Source organism: Mirounga leonina, unplaced genomic scaffold, assembly GCF_011800145.1.
Source record: "Mirounga leonina isolate KUSES-001 unplaced genomic scaffold, KU_Mleo_1.0 Mir_97, whole genome shotgun sequence".
NCBI classification, from domain to species: Eukaryota; Metazoa; Chordata; class Mammalia; order Carnivora; family Phocidae; genus Mirounga; species Mirounga leonina.
This window is the reverse complement of record NW_023270889.1, coordinates 7,534,244-7,549,490: the sequence shown is the minus strand read 5'-3', so window position 1 is coordinate 7,549,490 and position 15,247 is coordinate 7,534,244. Positions and strand designations below refer to the sequence as shown.

The window sequence follows — 15,247 nt, the reverse complement described above, 5'->3', positions numbered from 1 at the left end:
TTGAAGACCGCTTCTGCACTTCTCAATTCCTCTGACAGTTCGGCAAATACTCACATCCGGCACTTGCCTTTGCCTTTCTCCTGACTCCTTTCCTTCTTTATGTTTACACTTCCCCAGGGGAGCCGAAACCAGCACTAATTAGCAGTGAATTAAATCCAACCTCTAGGACACTCGAGGGTCAGTGTTTACCTGGGCTTCCAAAGCATCCCTGGTCCCCTTCCCCCAAGCTCAAAGACTGAGAGCTACATATCCAGTCCTGAAGGGAAGTTCTGACATCTGAATCAATTATGCAATTTACTCCTAAAGTTTTACCTTTCCTATCATAAAGTATCCTTCCATGCCTGGGTAGTTTTATACACCCAGCTTGCTCGGCCTGGGACACATTTGCTCCTTACCTTTTCCAGCCTTTAAGACCCTGCTGAAATATCATCTTCTTGGTATTTTCTTCTACTTACCTAGACAGTTAGTTGCTTCTTCCTCAGTAGTCCCACTGAACTCATATCTTGGTATTCTCATATCTTATCCTATAGTCCATCTTGATATTTCAGATCTTATGTTCTATCAGTTCATATTCTAATTGTGTTTGGTCTCTTTAGACTGATCTCTGCTACTTATTTATCTCATATCTTCAATTTTCCCCAGCATCTAGTCCTAGGATATAGGAGGCACCAAATAAATATTTGTTAAAAGAAAAAGAATTAAGACAGAATATATGAAAGGCACTATAACATAAACTTAAAATCTAGAAACTAATAGCACATTTTGAAGGGCATTTGAAAGAAGCCATATTTTTAGTTGGTGCCAGCATATTACTGTTAGCATTTTATTCACTCTAACAGGGAAAAAAATACTAAAAGCTACTTTTATTAAGCATTTACAATATACCAGACACTGCTCTCTTACAGATTTAATCATTATAACAAACTCTGTAAGACATATTAAAATTCCCATTGCACTGATGGAATAATTAAAGTTTTAGAGAGGTTAAGGAATTTGTCTCAGGGCCAGCACGGCGTCCAAGCCTGCCTGATTCCACTTGCTGCCTCCATTTGGTGGATTCTACTGTGGAACATAATGCTCTAAGGCACCAGCAATCACCATGAAGTCCAAGCTTGGGCATGACATGAATCAGTGTCAGTAGCAAAAGCAGGCAGGAGAATCAGAAAGGAATATTCTTTAAAGAAAAAGAAAAGATTTTATTTATTTGTCAGAGAGACAGAGAGCGAGAGCGCGAGCAAGTAGGGGGAGAAGCAGGCTCTCTGCTCAGCAGGGAGCCCGATGCAGGACTCGATCCCAGGACCCTGGGATCATGACCTGAGCCGAAGGCAGACGCTTAACACTGAGCCACCCAGGCCTCCCCAGCAAGGAATATCCTTTAAAGTGCTTTGTTTTTAGATAAACCATTGGGTCCGATGAACATCAGTGATAGTTATTACACAAATTAAATTATTCTTTATTCCCAACTTCATAATGGACTTGTTATCACCACTGCAAGTATCCAAACTGACCTGATGAAACACTAGATAACCCTGTGCTTTTGAATGACAATCTATACAGGGAAAGTCCAAAATGAGTCATGATTATTATCATTACTACTAAATGATTCCAAATGCCTCAAAGGAAGTTATAAATGAATAAGAAGAGCTAGCACTCTTTGCTGTACATGCACACACCACAGAAGAAACAATCTATACTTCAAGCTACAAGCACTACTCAGGCCTTTTGGGAACAGAATTCCTGCTGAAAGTCTGGCAGACTGTACAAGAGAGTGAAATTATAATCCAATTTCACTCCCTAACATAGATACCAAAAATGCAAAATAGTCATACTAAATCAAAGCTAGCAACATATTTATAAAAGCTTATCTGAGTAAAATTTCTCCCAAGAATATAAGCATAGCTTAACAATAGAAGATGTGTAGATTTAATTCAACACATAAATCAGTTAAAGGAGAAAAACGAAAGGATATCTCAGGAGGTACAGAAAAAACATTTGATAAAATTGTACACTCATTCTTAATAAAAATATTAGCAAACTAGGTGTACAAGGGAACTTGCTCAAGCAAATTAAGGCTATCTACCAAAAACCTATAGCAAATATCTTTTTAAGTGGCTCAATATTAAAAGCATTCTCTACAACATCAGGAAAACAAGGATACCTGCTAACACTGCTTCTATTTAATATTTATTGGAGCCTCTAGCCAATGAAAGAAGACAATAACTAAATATTGAAAAGGAAGAAATAAAATTGTTCTTATTTGCAAACACAGATTTTATTTTTTTAATTTTTTAAAAAGATTTTATTTATTTGAGAAAAAGAGAGAGAGAAGCAGGGGGAGCGGCAGAGGGAGAGGGAGAAGCAGGCTCCCTGCTGAGCAGGGAGCCCAATGTGGGGCTCTATCCCAGGACTCCAGGATCATGACCTGAGCTGAGGGCAGATGCTTAACCGACTGAGCCACCCAGGCGCCCCTGCAGACACAGATTTTAAACATAGAAAATCCCAGAGCCCCTACTCATAAACCCTTAGAACTGCTAAGTAGGTTTAATAGGGTCGCTGGAGACAAGATTAGTGTAAATTCAATAACATTTGTATTCACCAATAATAATCTGGTAATAATAAGGAAATAATAAGACATATTTCATTGACGTGAGTAGCAATAAAATTCATGAGATACCTAAGCATAAATCCAACAAAGGAGTTGAGAGAGACATAAGTTATGAAAATTATGAAAGCTTACTGGAAAACATAAAAGAAGATCTAATAAATGGAAAGACATATCATGTTTGATAAGGGAATAATCACTATTATAAAGACGTAAACTCTCCCCCAAACGAGTCTATAAATTTAATGGATTTCAGTTGAAATCTCAACTGTTTTTGTTTTTCTGTGTGGAAATGCTTAAAATGGTATATTTAGTCTTGTATTACATGCCACCCACATACCAGCAGACCTGTTGCAATATCACAATGTATATTGGTACTGCAAACATCTTCATAGCTTCTGAAAGAGGTATGAGCACAACTATTACCTATGAGTGGTTCAGAAGAGCCACAGAAGCCCAGCGCTTTGAGCAATTTTGGACAAAGCAATGAGTTGTCCTGGGAATGGCACAGGGAGGAATATTTTTCAACATTTCCATCAGTTAGCTAAAGTAGGAAGTGCTCAGCAGATGATTCTAAATCTGACAAGTGAAAAGTTGAGAAAATAAAAATCTACCTAAGGACGATTTCATAAAAAGAAACGAGTTTTTAGGAATGGGGAAGATAAGATACTTGGACAGGAGGTAAAGATGAGGACTTAGAAGGAGAAAAAAAAAATTCCAAAATAATTCCAAACCACATTAAAGGTGGTCAGAGATGGGATCGTGGAACGGGTCAGGACCAGCAGTCTTTGGAACCTTGAAGACATCAGTCCGGGATAACCACCGCAACAGGCAACTTAAATACCACAATCCACGGTGTGGTTACTCCTGAGAGTGGCAGCATGACATTGGAGTGCCCCTCTCTTCAGCTCTTTGATAACATTACTTCTCAAGAGAAAACCTGAACACAAAGTGGTTGGGATGACAGAACAGGCAAATTATCTAGATTCTAAATCTTTCCCTTCAAAAATAAAAGTAATAGGGAAATGGGGCTGTAGAATATTGGCGATGTCATTTAGAAAGGAGATACAGGGTTCCGTCACTTTTCGAAAGTAGAGGGATGCTACGAAACCTTTCATGAGCTGAAATGGCATAAAGTAAAGGAGCAATTACCAATTAATTTTTATGGGATTTTTTTTTTTTTAGCATTCCCAGACCCCAAAAAATAGCTCCTCTTGGGCTTTTCTGATACTTTCAGACACAGTTTGCTAGCGGATGCACAAAATAAATTGAGATAAAGCACAGATGCTCACAGACCACTGTTGGAAACTCTGGTGGCGTGAGGCTGAGATGCGGAGTGTAGTTCCCAGGGAAGGAGTTGGGTAGGGCCTCTGCCACCGCTCCGGGTGCGCTGCCTCTAGAATGGCTCGCTGCAAAACCAATGCTGAATGCATTTTCACTTTTTGCCTCTTTTCATAAAAGCCAAAATCCTCTTTGGATTTCATTGGGTTAGCGAAAACAGGTACCAATGTAGATGTTTTGTAAAAGCGAAATGGTGTACCGTGAACTCTGAAAAGTGGGGGGTACCTGTAGCAGCAGAATGGGAGTGGGAGGGCTGGTGTTGGACCATCACCAGTAGACTGTGTCAGAATGATCAGACCCGTGATGTGCCTTCTCAGGACATAAACCTGGAAATAGGTGAGCTAAGCCTCATTGCTCTTTGAACCGTGTTAGGTCATTGAACACTGCAGAAAGCTCAGAACCTGGAATAAAACAAGTCTTTTCCTCCCTTGTCTTTCTTCCCTCCAACCCATTGAGTGCCACTGACCTTCCATGATGCTTAGAAACCTTCCTTCTGCCAAAAATGAATGGCAAATTGCTTAGATGGACAGTCAGGCACTTCGTGGCCTCATGTCAGTTTTCCTCTGCAGTCTTACTTCTTAACACCTCCTTAAACCAAAGTGACCTGAGACTACAAGCAGATTGGCTGTTTCATGGTTTCCCTCGATAACCCAAACACACTCATGGACTCTTAGGAACACAAAGTAGAGGAGCCACAGGATTATTTAATCTCTCATTTTGTATTCAAGAAACAGATTCACAGAGGAAGGAGACTTACTAGTTAGTGGCCAGGGACAAGACAAGATCCAAATTTCCTTACTTTGTTTATTTCCACTATGTTAGCCCACCAACCAGCCCAACAGAATGAATGAACATGTAAAACAAATTGTTGGGATTTTAAAACCAAGCTAAGGAAAAAAAAAACAACAAACAGCTAAGTAAATATTTTCATTTCAAATCAGCTCAAAAGAAAATTTGGAAGATGCCAATATTTTATCTTGATTAAGGAGGACTTTGTTACTAAATAGCTCAAGGTCATACTCTACTACATGCTCTGCAAGATAATAATCTAGAAACTAATGTTTCTTCACATATGTAAAATTTCTCTGATAAATTTTGTGATGGCAGAAGAGTATATTTGACTTAATATATAAATGGCTTTTTAGTTTGTGTCTTAAGTCTTCAAAATACTTAGGCCAAATCAGTATCTTAGTATTGTATCCCATATTACAAAGTGTTCATCACTTAAACAAAGGCAGCATTAAAACTTATTTGTTGTTAGTCTTTTTTTTTAAAGATTTTATTTATCTATTTATTTTAGAAATAGGGAGAGCAAGTGTGCAGGAGTGGGGGGAGGAGGAACATGAGGAGGGAGAGGGACAAGCAGACTCCACATTGAGTGTGAAGCCTGACATGGGGCTCCATCTCACAGCCTGAGACCACGACCTGAGCCGAAATCAAGAGATGGGCGCTCAACCAACTGTGCCACCCAAGAACCCATGTTAGTCTTTTCAACGCAAACCCTGGCGCATAAACTTTTCCATTTTTCAAACTGTGCCCAATCCATTTATTTTTCATGCCATGGTGTCACATCTCCCCCTATACTTCATCTCCAACCCAATCAGCTCACTCCAACTCACTTACCGATTCACTCATCTCTTTTTCCTATAAACCCAACACATCTGCTCCCTGTACCACACAGGCTTATTATTTATCTTATGGTTACATTCTATCTTTTTTATTAATAACCACTATTTAACAAGAGCCTACAATAAATAGCTGGTGCTCAATAAGTAGAGTGAACATAGAATTTGTCATTTAAACCAGGATACTTTTGAGAATAGAAGGGGTTGCTATTAATAATCACACTGGGACAACACGTGTAAACCAGGGTTATCCCTCAAATATGGGGACATATGGGCACCCTATCATTAAGTGACAGTGTGGCAAACATAACGGGCTGGCTCACTTAACATCTTTACGAACTCTTTTCTCCCTTCCTTGACTTCTTCTGCTATAGAAGCTGGAAAGCCCACTTTCTCTTTCTCTCCCACAGCTAACACTGGCCAGGAGCCACAGCTCTGGATAATGCGACCTTAGTAAGGGATTTCTGATAACTTGTGCTTCCTGATAAAATAGGGCATAACACTTTGAAAGGTTACTATATAGCAATGCTAAGTAAGGAGACTCTTGGCTTACACCAAGTAACTAGCACAGCTGCTTTCCCTTTCTTCCTGTGTGGACATTGTCTCGAGGTGTAGCGGTCACCTAAGGACAGTGAAATGAGAAATACGAGAGCAGGAGGAAGAACAGCGAGCAGAGAGTCTCCTTACCTAGCATTGCTATATAGTAACCTCTAAACATGTGATGCCCTGCTTCCTATAGATATTAACCAATGCAATTGTTTTAGAGCTTTGGCAAATCTTTTTTACTTTCCTTGGCAGACAGTCATCAACAAACCACACAAGTGGCTTTCACGTGGATGAGATGTGCTACACAAAGAGAGTGATTCCTACTTAAGGAAGCCTGAGTTTAGGCAAGACAGAAGTACACCTCTTTACCTTCTAAATTACCTACAAAATGTCTCTAGCCAAAGCCCGCCACCCAGCCTACACTCTTCTGAATATCGTCTCTGCTTCCTGGGGAGATAGCAATTCTCTGGCCTGTGCAACTTGACAGAACACAAATCCACTAACACAAATTTGCCACAATGCTCCATGCAGTGCTCTTAGGAGGCACGAATCCTCACTGGGGCTGCTCAAGGCTTAATTCCAAAACCCTGAAAGTGTTGCTAAGTGGCTGTTTCTGGCCACTCATGTCCTGCATGAGTAAAGCAGGCAGGTGACTGTCCTGGACTGTGGAAGAGCCAAACTGGGTCAGATCTCCCAGAAGGAGACTGGGGAGATCAACGCAGCCAGCCTTCAGGAGGTGTCCACACACAGAAGCTTTCTCACTGGCTTCCCAGCCTCACCTAATCTCTGAGGTTGCAAGGAAAAACCAAAACATCAGACCTACATTTCTTTTGGCCTTTGCTGTGCAGTATGGAGACCCACACCTCCCAGCTTGATGGCCCCACTGAGTCATGTCTCGCTACTTCCATTCTGGTTCTTGCCCTGTCACCCCCATACTCCTCCATCATCTTCCCACATGAGTATTCCTTTATTCTGCTGTGTCCACACTTTTCAGGTGCCATTTCCAGAATGTTTCTACTGCATAGGAAAAGATAAGATCTGTCTTAGTTGCAGGGGGCTTCTCAAATTCATGATGGGAGGACCTCTCTTTACACCTGTCCAAGCCCAAAGGGTCCAGAAGAAAGGTTGGCTTACCAGACTATTAGTACTTACTGAGAACACAATTTGTAATGCTCTGTCTTAGGATCAATACAGAAAACAAATATGCCATACAGAAGAATATTGACTATCCAACAACGTGGGAGAAAAGCTCAAAACATAAAGATAAGTGGGAAGAGCAACAAATAAGATTGTATGTACAATATCTCAATTTTTTTTGGCTTTGTTTTTAACTACCAAAAAAACAACCCTCTGAAATGTTAATGGTAATCTTTCTGACTAGGATTAAAGATAGGATTAGAGATAGAATTATAGATGATTATTTCTTTCATTTTAATATTTATTTCTGTGGGCGTCTGGGTGGCTCAGATGGTTAGGCATCTGCCTTTGGCTCAGGTCATGATCACCAGGTCCTGGGATTGAGCCCCACGTCGGGCTCCCTGCTTAGCAGGGAATCTGCTTCTCCCCTTCCTCTGCCTCTCCCCACTGCTCCTGCTCTCTATCTCTCTCTCTCAAATGAATAAATAAAAAATTATTTAAAAAATAATATTTAGGGGCACCTGGGTGGCTCAGTCGTTAAACGTCTGCCTTCAGCTCAGGTCATGATCCCAGGGTCCTGGGATCGAGCCCGCATTGGGCTCCCTGCTCCGCGGGAAGCCTGCTTCTCCCTCTCCCACTCCCCCCTGCTTGTGTTCCCTCTCTCGCTGTGTCTCTCTATGTCAAATAAATAAATAAAATCTTTAAAAATAAATAAAAATAAAATAAAAAATAATTATTTATTTCTCTATTTTTGATAATAATACCAGCAACAATGACATTTATTGTGTGCCAGGCACCATTCTAAGAGCTTTACATGAACCAACTCATTTAATTCTTACAATAATCCTAGAATGTAGGTGCTGTTACTATGCCAAAGAAAGGTGAGGCACAGAGATCAAATTACTTGCCCAAGGTCACATACATAGTAAGTGAGTCACAGAGCCAGGATTCAAATGCAGCAAGCTATTTCCAGAATTAAGATTTAACCACCTGGTTTAAAAGGTTTAAAAAAATAAACTATTGGGACTACATCAGAATAAAAAGCTTCTGCAGAGTGAAGGAAACAATCAACAAAACTAAAAGGTAACCTACTGAATGGGAAAAGATATTTGTAAATGACATGACCAAGAAAGGGTTAGTATCCAAAATATATAAAGAACTTATACAACTCAACATCCAAGAAACAAATAATCCAATTTAAAATGGGCAAGAGACATGAACAGACATTTCTCCGAAGAAGATATCCAGATGGCCAACAGACACATGAAAAGATGCTCAACATTACTCATCATCAGGGAAATGCAAGTCAAAACTGCAATGAAATACCACCTCATACCTGTCAGAATGGCTAAAATCAACAACTCAAGAAACAAGTTTTGGAGAGGATGTGGAGAAAAATGCACTGTTAGTGGAAATGCAAACTGGTGCAGCCACTCTGGAAAACAGTATGGAGGTTCCTCAAAAAGTTAAAAATAGAACTACCATACAACCCAGGAATCGCACTATTGGGTATTAACCGCCAAAAAACAAACAAAAAACCCCACTAATTCAAAGGGATACATGCACTTCTGTGTTTATAGCAGCATTATTTACAATAGCCAAATTATGGAAGCAGCCCAAGTATCCATCAGTAGATAAATGGATAAAGAAGAAATAATGTATGTATATACAATGTAATATTCTTCATCCATAAAAAAGAATGAAATCTTGCCATTTGCAACAACATGGATGGAGCTAGACAGTATAATGCCAAGTTAATTAAGTCAAAGACAAATATCATATGATTTCACTCATATGTGTAATTTAAGAAACAAAACAAACAAGTAAAGGGGAAAAAAAAAAGAGAAAGAGACAAACCAAGAAACATACTCTTAACTATAGAGAACAAACTGATGGTTACCAGAGGGGAGGTGGGTAGGGGGATGGATGAAATAGGTGATGGGGATTAAGGAGTACACCTGTTGTGATGAGCACCAGGTGTTGTATGGAAGTGTTGAATCACTATATTGTATACCTGAAACTAATATAACACTGTATGTTAACTATAAAAATTTTTTTAAAAAGTAAATAAGACTTGGGGTGCCTGGGTGGCTTAGTCATTTAAAGCGTCTGACTTTTGGTTTCGGCTCAGGTCATGATCTCAGGGTCATGGGATCCAGCCCCCTGTCAGACTCTGTGGCTTAGCAGGGAGTCTGCTTGTCCCTCTCCCTCTGCTCCTTCCTTGCCCCTGACACACCCTCAGCTCGTGCTCTCTTCTCCCATATTTATAAATAAATAAATATGATCTTTAAAAAAATTCTTAAAAAAAAATAAGACTTAACCACTATTTCTTGCTATCTCTAGAATATGTACTGTTTTATAATACATAATGTATAATAAAGAAGTATAATCTTTCTTTTCTTTTTTTAAAGATTTTATTTATTTGACAGAGAGAGTGAGAGAGAACACATGTAGGGGGAAAGGCAGAGGGAGAGGGGGAAGCAGACTTCCTGCTGAGCAGGGAGCCCAATGTGGGGCTCTATGTAGGCAGGGCTCAATCCCAGGACCCTGGGACCTTGACCTAAGCCAAAGGGGGATGCTCAACCAACTGAGCCACCCCAGCATCCCTAATCTTTCTTTATAATAAAGAAAAAAGGTTTAAAAAAAGAAAAGGAATATAAGACAAGGTAGTCAAGGAGAGAGAGGGTGAAAGAATGAGTGTTTAAAAGAGAGTCAAGAGAGGGGCGCCTGGGTGGCTTGGTTGGTTAAGTGTCTGACTTGATCTCAGCTCAGGTCTTGATCTCCGGGTGTGAGTTCAAGGTCCATGTTAGGCTCCATGCCCAGCATGGAGTAAGGAGAAATGACCCCACACTTAGTATCTCTGGGTTTGTTATCTCACCTGCAAAACAAGAGGGTGAACAAGACTACATTCTAGAGAAATATTTACCTTGCTCGTTACCAATAGTTGACATGAAAGATGCCTCATCATTTTAGACTTGGCCATCACATCATTGATTAGTCTACAGCAAATTTGCTGTCTTTGTGCTTTAATTTACATTTTAAAACCCACATGTCCCATAAAGCAAATGCACAGAGTATAAAAACTATTAGTAGAGCTAAGGGAATGATCCTATATGAATGAGAGCACTGATCAATTTTAAAAGACAGAAAGTGGCAAGAAAACAGAAATGGAATGCAAAATGGCCTGGCAGCATGCATGATTCCAAAGAGCAGCAACCAAATCATTCAAAAAAGGCCTTGTCCCCTGCAGCTCTGGCTCCTTACCTTCCCATAAGACTTAGCCCGACTATTCCTCCCCATTCCCTTGTATAAAATCCAAATCACGCAAACAATGGATGCTAATCTGTGAGAGCAATTCCTCCCTCTCCCAAGAGCCACCCTTGATCAACTATTTCTGACAGTAGCTGAACTTTGGCTGATCTGGCTAAAGTCCTAGGAAATATTTAGCCCTCCTGCCCCAAGCCAGATGCTCTTAAGGGCTTTCCTATGCCTGGCATTTTCAAATAAAAGGTTATGCCAACGGTGCCCTGGCTGATTTCTTCCCACCAACTATGTTGCAAAAATAAAGGGAGGGAAGTTGTAAGGGGTGGGATGAGAGAGCTATACCCACCCCTACAATAAGAGAAAGCACATAGATTCTGTCCAAAACTGATAAATCAAGATCAGCTACATATGCAAATTATTCGGCAATAGGGAGGGAAGTGATCAAACAGCCAAGAGCAGAGAGTGACTATATCCAAGGAGGGGGACTGTTGTTTTTGTTAGAATCTTTTATAATGCTCTAATTCATAAAATTAGATGATTATTTGATAACAAGCAGTTTTTAAAAGTCAAAACTTGTAATTTAAAGTAAAAAATTACAATTACATAATCAAGTGTGTCTATAAATTATCCCAGCTAAATGAGCCCAACAAATGGAGATGTAGGCTTTCTTGGTGACTACAGGACTGGGAAGACAGAATGGTGAGCTGCTCCGTGGCAGGGCTGGAGATGGGTGACTGGATGCAGTGGGCCAGCATGCGCCCAGATCAGGCCTCCCTCGGGTTCTCTGACATAAGTCAGAGGAGTTTGCTAAGTGGGATACCTGGGCTTTCTGGAAAAGCATCAAGCTCTCTGTTCTCCTTGGAAGATGAAGAGTTCTTTTTAGTTTCCTGCTCTCTATCTTGGTTTTGTGTGTCTGTTTCTGTGCAACTCTCTTTGCACCTGCCTTTTTCTCTTTGACTCCCTTTCCCTTAATCTATGTATTTTCTGCTCACTAAAGACTCCCTTTTCCCTAGTTTTATTTTTCTCTCTAATCTTAAATTCTTCTCACCATTCCTACCTTGTCTCTCTTCTCATCCTGGTTTTTCTCTAAGTCTTAGCTGCCCCTCATGTATTTTTGTCTCTCAATTTTTCATGTGGTTAGCTGAAATGACCTGAGTCTTTTGAATGCAACTTGCTCATCTGTAAAACTGGTTAATACTCCTCAGTATACTGTATAATACTGGCTGAGCTATCTTTGAAGTTCTTGGGAGAAAATAATTTTAGAAGCTGTGATCTGCTTAATTCAAATTGTAGACTATTGTCTTTGTAAGTAGTTTGAATATTTTTTCTCTTGAAATATATAACTTCAATTCTAGAAAACTTTTTTTTTTTTAAGATTTTATTTATTTGACAGAGAGAGACACAGTGAGAGAGGGAACACAAGCCGGGGGAGTGGGAGAGGAAGAAGCAGGCTTCCCGCGGAACAGGGAGCCCTATGCGGGGCTAGATCCCAGGACCCTGGGATCATGGCCTGAGCGGAAGGCAGATGCTTAACGAGTGAGCCACCCAGATGCCCCTAGAAAACTTTTTCTAGAATGACAATAGGAAATGAAAACAATAGAATGAGGCTAATTTTATAAACAACTGGTCCTCTCAACAACTGAAAGAAATCAGCCAATGAATTTGAGGCTTTCTAGTCCTTACTGAAATACTACAATGAGATTCAAAACATGAAGTTGGATTTCACATTATATTTTAATTTTTAAATTTCTCAAAATGAAACTATATATTTGGCTGAAAACATTAACCTACTGGGACAAAATGTTTTTTTCTTTTTTTAAAACTGTAAGTCTAGAGGTTTTCAAATTTTCCAGTCATGTGCCATCAATGTACAAAATTGATTTTACAGGATTCATTGCTCAGGAATTGTGGATGTATAAATAATTATGGTTCTTTATTTTTTATTTGTTTTTTATTTTTTTTTAATTTATTTGAGAGAGAGAGAGCACAAGAGGGGGTAGGGTCAGAGGGAGAAGCAGACTCCCTGCTGAGCAAGGAGCCTGATGCGGGGGTCCCTGGGGGACTCCGGGATCATGACCTGAGCTGAAGGCAGTCGTTTAACCAACTGAGCCACCCAGGCACCCAGTAATTATGGTTCTTTAAAGACACCAACATTTGCTAATGAAAGTATCTGAATGATGCCACTGCTGCCCCCAAATGAATCCATCTCAACTGAAACCCTAAAGCTTAAACCAAGAGCATAGAAGGCTCTATGGCCTACCTGTAGTTATTACCAGGAAATTTAGATTTCATACAAACCTGCCTTTATTTTAAATGCAGTTTAGTTATTAGAAAAAAGCACACACCTCAAACTAAAGATCCAATCCACATTTTTTCCTAACACAGAAGGAGGCCTCTCTGAAGGGTTTTCCAGGCTTACCACTGAACAGTGGTCAAGCCAAAAATAAATCCATGGAGGCAAATTCAACAGCACACAAAACAGGAGTCCACGGAGAGCAGGACTTAGCTTTTCCCCCATTCACCTCCTTCTGGGACCCCCACCCACATTCTTCCATCTCCCAATTAGAGAGCTAATTAGGACTCCAGATTTAAATGCTAAATGGGGAGGGAGCCTGGTGCCAGGCCAGGATTCCTTTAACATCAAACACTCTCCTCCTTCAGGCTTCTCCCCTTAGTGCAGTGCGCTTTGGGAAGAGAGCTGGGCCTGCAGGGCCGACTGGCTGCAGGGCAGTGTTTACACTCAGTTGTCTGAGAGGGAAGATTTGTCTCACAAATTGCAAACTCTGAAAAGATAAAATTTAAAAACAACATGCCCGGGCTTTTAGTACTTTAAGGAAAAGAAGCAAGTATCTTATAAGCTCAGTTATTATTACCATGGTGACATGAGGGGACGTGAGGAGATCTCAAGAACAGTTCCTGGTTCCAGCCAGGCAGCGTCTCAACGGTGCGGGGCGACTTCTTCGGTTACCATGGCAACCAAAATTAGAAGTGCTTTTGCAACACTAACAGAAACCAGCTTTTGAAGCGCTTCTGTGAATCACACTGAATACTGATGATGCAAGCTTGAGTGATACATATTTTTCAAACACACACACACACCATATTGCCATAAACAAATATTCCTTTTAGATTCCCCCCTTGAAATCTTGACTTAACTTGGAATAGATTTTTTGGTCTGGTTCTGTTTGTTTCCCTTTTGGATTCCCGCGGTCTCAAGCGCAAACGCGATTTGTTTAATTTCCAAACTTGTCTGAATTGCACGGGGAAGAGCTCAGAACGTGGTTCATTTGCTCTCATTTTGAAACGGGATGAGGAAATGGGGTGGGGGAGGGTGGGTCTAACAGAGAGCCCTCTTGTCTACTAAACTCCGGAGGACGAAAACGGGGGGGAGGGGTGGGTTGGGGGTAGGGGCAGGAGAGGCAAGGAGGCAAAGGAAGAGGGAGGGAAGGAAGGGAAGAAATAAGTGCGGACGGCTGAATCTTTGCTGCCCTAAGAGCACCTTTATCTGTTCCCTTGACCTGTCCATCTGCCCAGGTGTTGTGTCAAAGCTGACCCGAAATGACATTTTAAAGACCCCTTTGCCATCCTTTCCTGGTCATCCTGACGCTCCTAACATTCCTGAAGGGACTTCGGGAAGAGGAGACGAGGTTCTTCCCTACTTGTGCAGTCTTCAAAAGAAGCACGGTTCTTTAGGGAGCGTCGTGGTGTGGGGTGTGCTGGGCACGGCCGTCCGCGGTCACTGCCCTCGCCGCCAGTCCCCAGCGCTCCGGACGAACTGTCCACACCTGGCCTCGCGCCCTGGGGCTCTGGTCCGCGCCAGGTGTGCGCCGGCCGAGGCGCGAAGCGGTCCTCCCGGGTTCCCGTGCGGGCGCGTGCACCGACGCGGAGCCCGCACCGCGCCGGGGCGCGGGGATACACGCGCGCCCAGACCCAGGAGCGCCACGCACCGCACAGGCAGCGGCCCGCACGCGCCGGCACACCCGCGCCTCCCGCTCCAACGCCCTCTGCTCGCGCGCGCCCAGCAGCCCGAGAGGGGCCGTCCCGCCCGAGCGCCTACCCTTCTCCTGACCCCAGCTCCCCCGCACCCCGCCCCGCCGGCAGTCGTGTCTCCGTTTCCCCCTCGGCTCGCGCGGGGCACGGGCGCCGCTCGCAGCACCCCCTTCCCCAACTCAGCAACCTGGCGGAGGACAGACAGGCGGGGTGTGGGTGCTGGCTGCGAGCCCCGCGGCCCTCGCTTACCTTCGTGGCGAGCCTGGCTCACGGGCTCGGCGGCGCCGGGCCAGGAGCTCCGAGCGGTTGGCGCTGGAGCGCGCGCCGCGCGGTGGGTGCGTGGCTGGCGGGCGCCGCGGCCGCGCGGGAGGTCCCTGGAGCTGTCAGGGACGGCCGACCTGACCGACAGCGGCCCCGGCAAACCCCGCCTGCTGGCCCCGGCCCGGGCTCTGCGGCGGGAGGGGGGGTGGAGGGGGGGGCACAGAGGCGCCCCGCAGCGTTTCCCGGAGGACCAATCGGGAGCGGGGGGCTGGCCCGGGGGAGGAGGCCTGGGGCCGGTCAGGCGCCGGGACGCGGGCCCGGACTTCATAGGCCGGTTTCTATGGCAGCCAGGAAGGGGGCGCTGGAGGGAGGTGGGTGCGCGGCGCGGGGACACCCATCGCGGACACTGGAGGAGGGGGGTTTGACCCTCTCGCAGAGAGAGTCCCTCCTACAGCATGGATGGGAAGCGGCGACACCGCCC

At 43.1% G+C, this 15,247-nt stretch overlaps 1 protein-coding gene across 3 annotated transcripts in view; it reads right to left on the bottom strand.

Annotated features, from left to right (window-relative positions):
• LOC118006551 (serine/threonine-protein kinase NIM1) overlaps window positions 1-14,939 on the bottom strand; it is a 60,692-nt gene extending 45,753 nt beyond the window's left edge. Inside the window, exon 1 of one of the 3 annotated variants that reach the window (XM_034999257.1) lies at window positions 14,755-14,939. The gene's annotated coding sequence lies outside the window, so the exon portion shown is untranslated. Of the gene's footprint in view, window positions 1-455; window positions 838-13,388; window positions 13,873-14,754 lie in introns of those variants that run through there. The other 2 variants (XM_034999260.1, XM_034999259.1) reach the window with 2 other exon arrangements.
• Window positions 14,940-15,247: the final 308 nt, after the last annotated feature.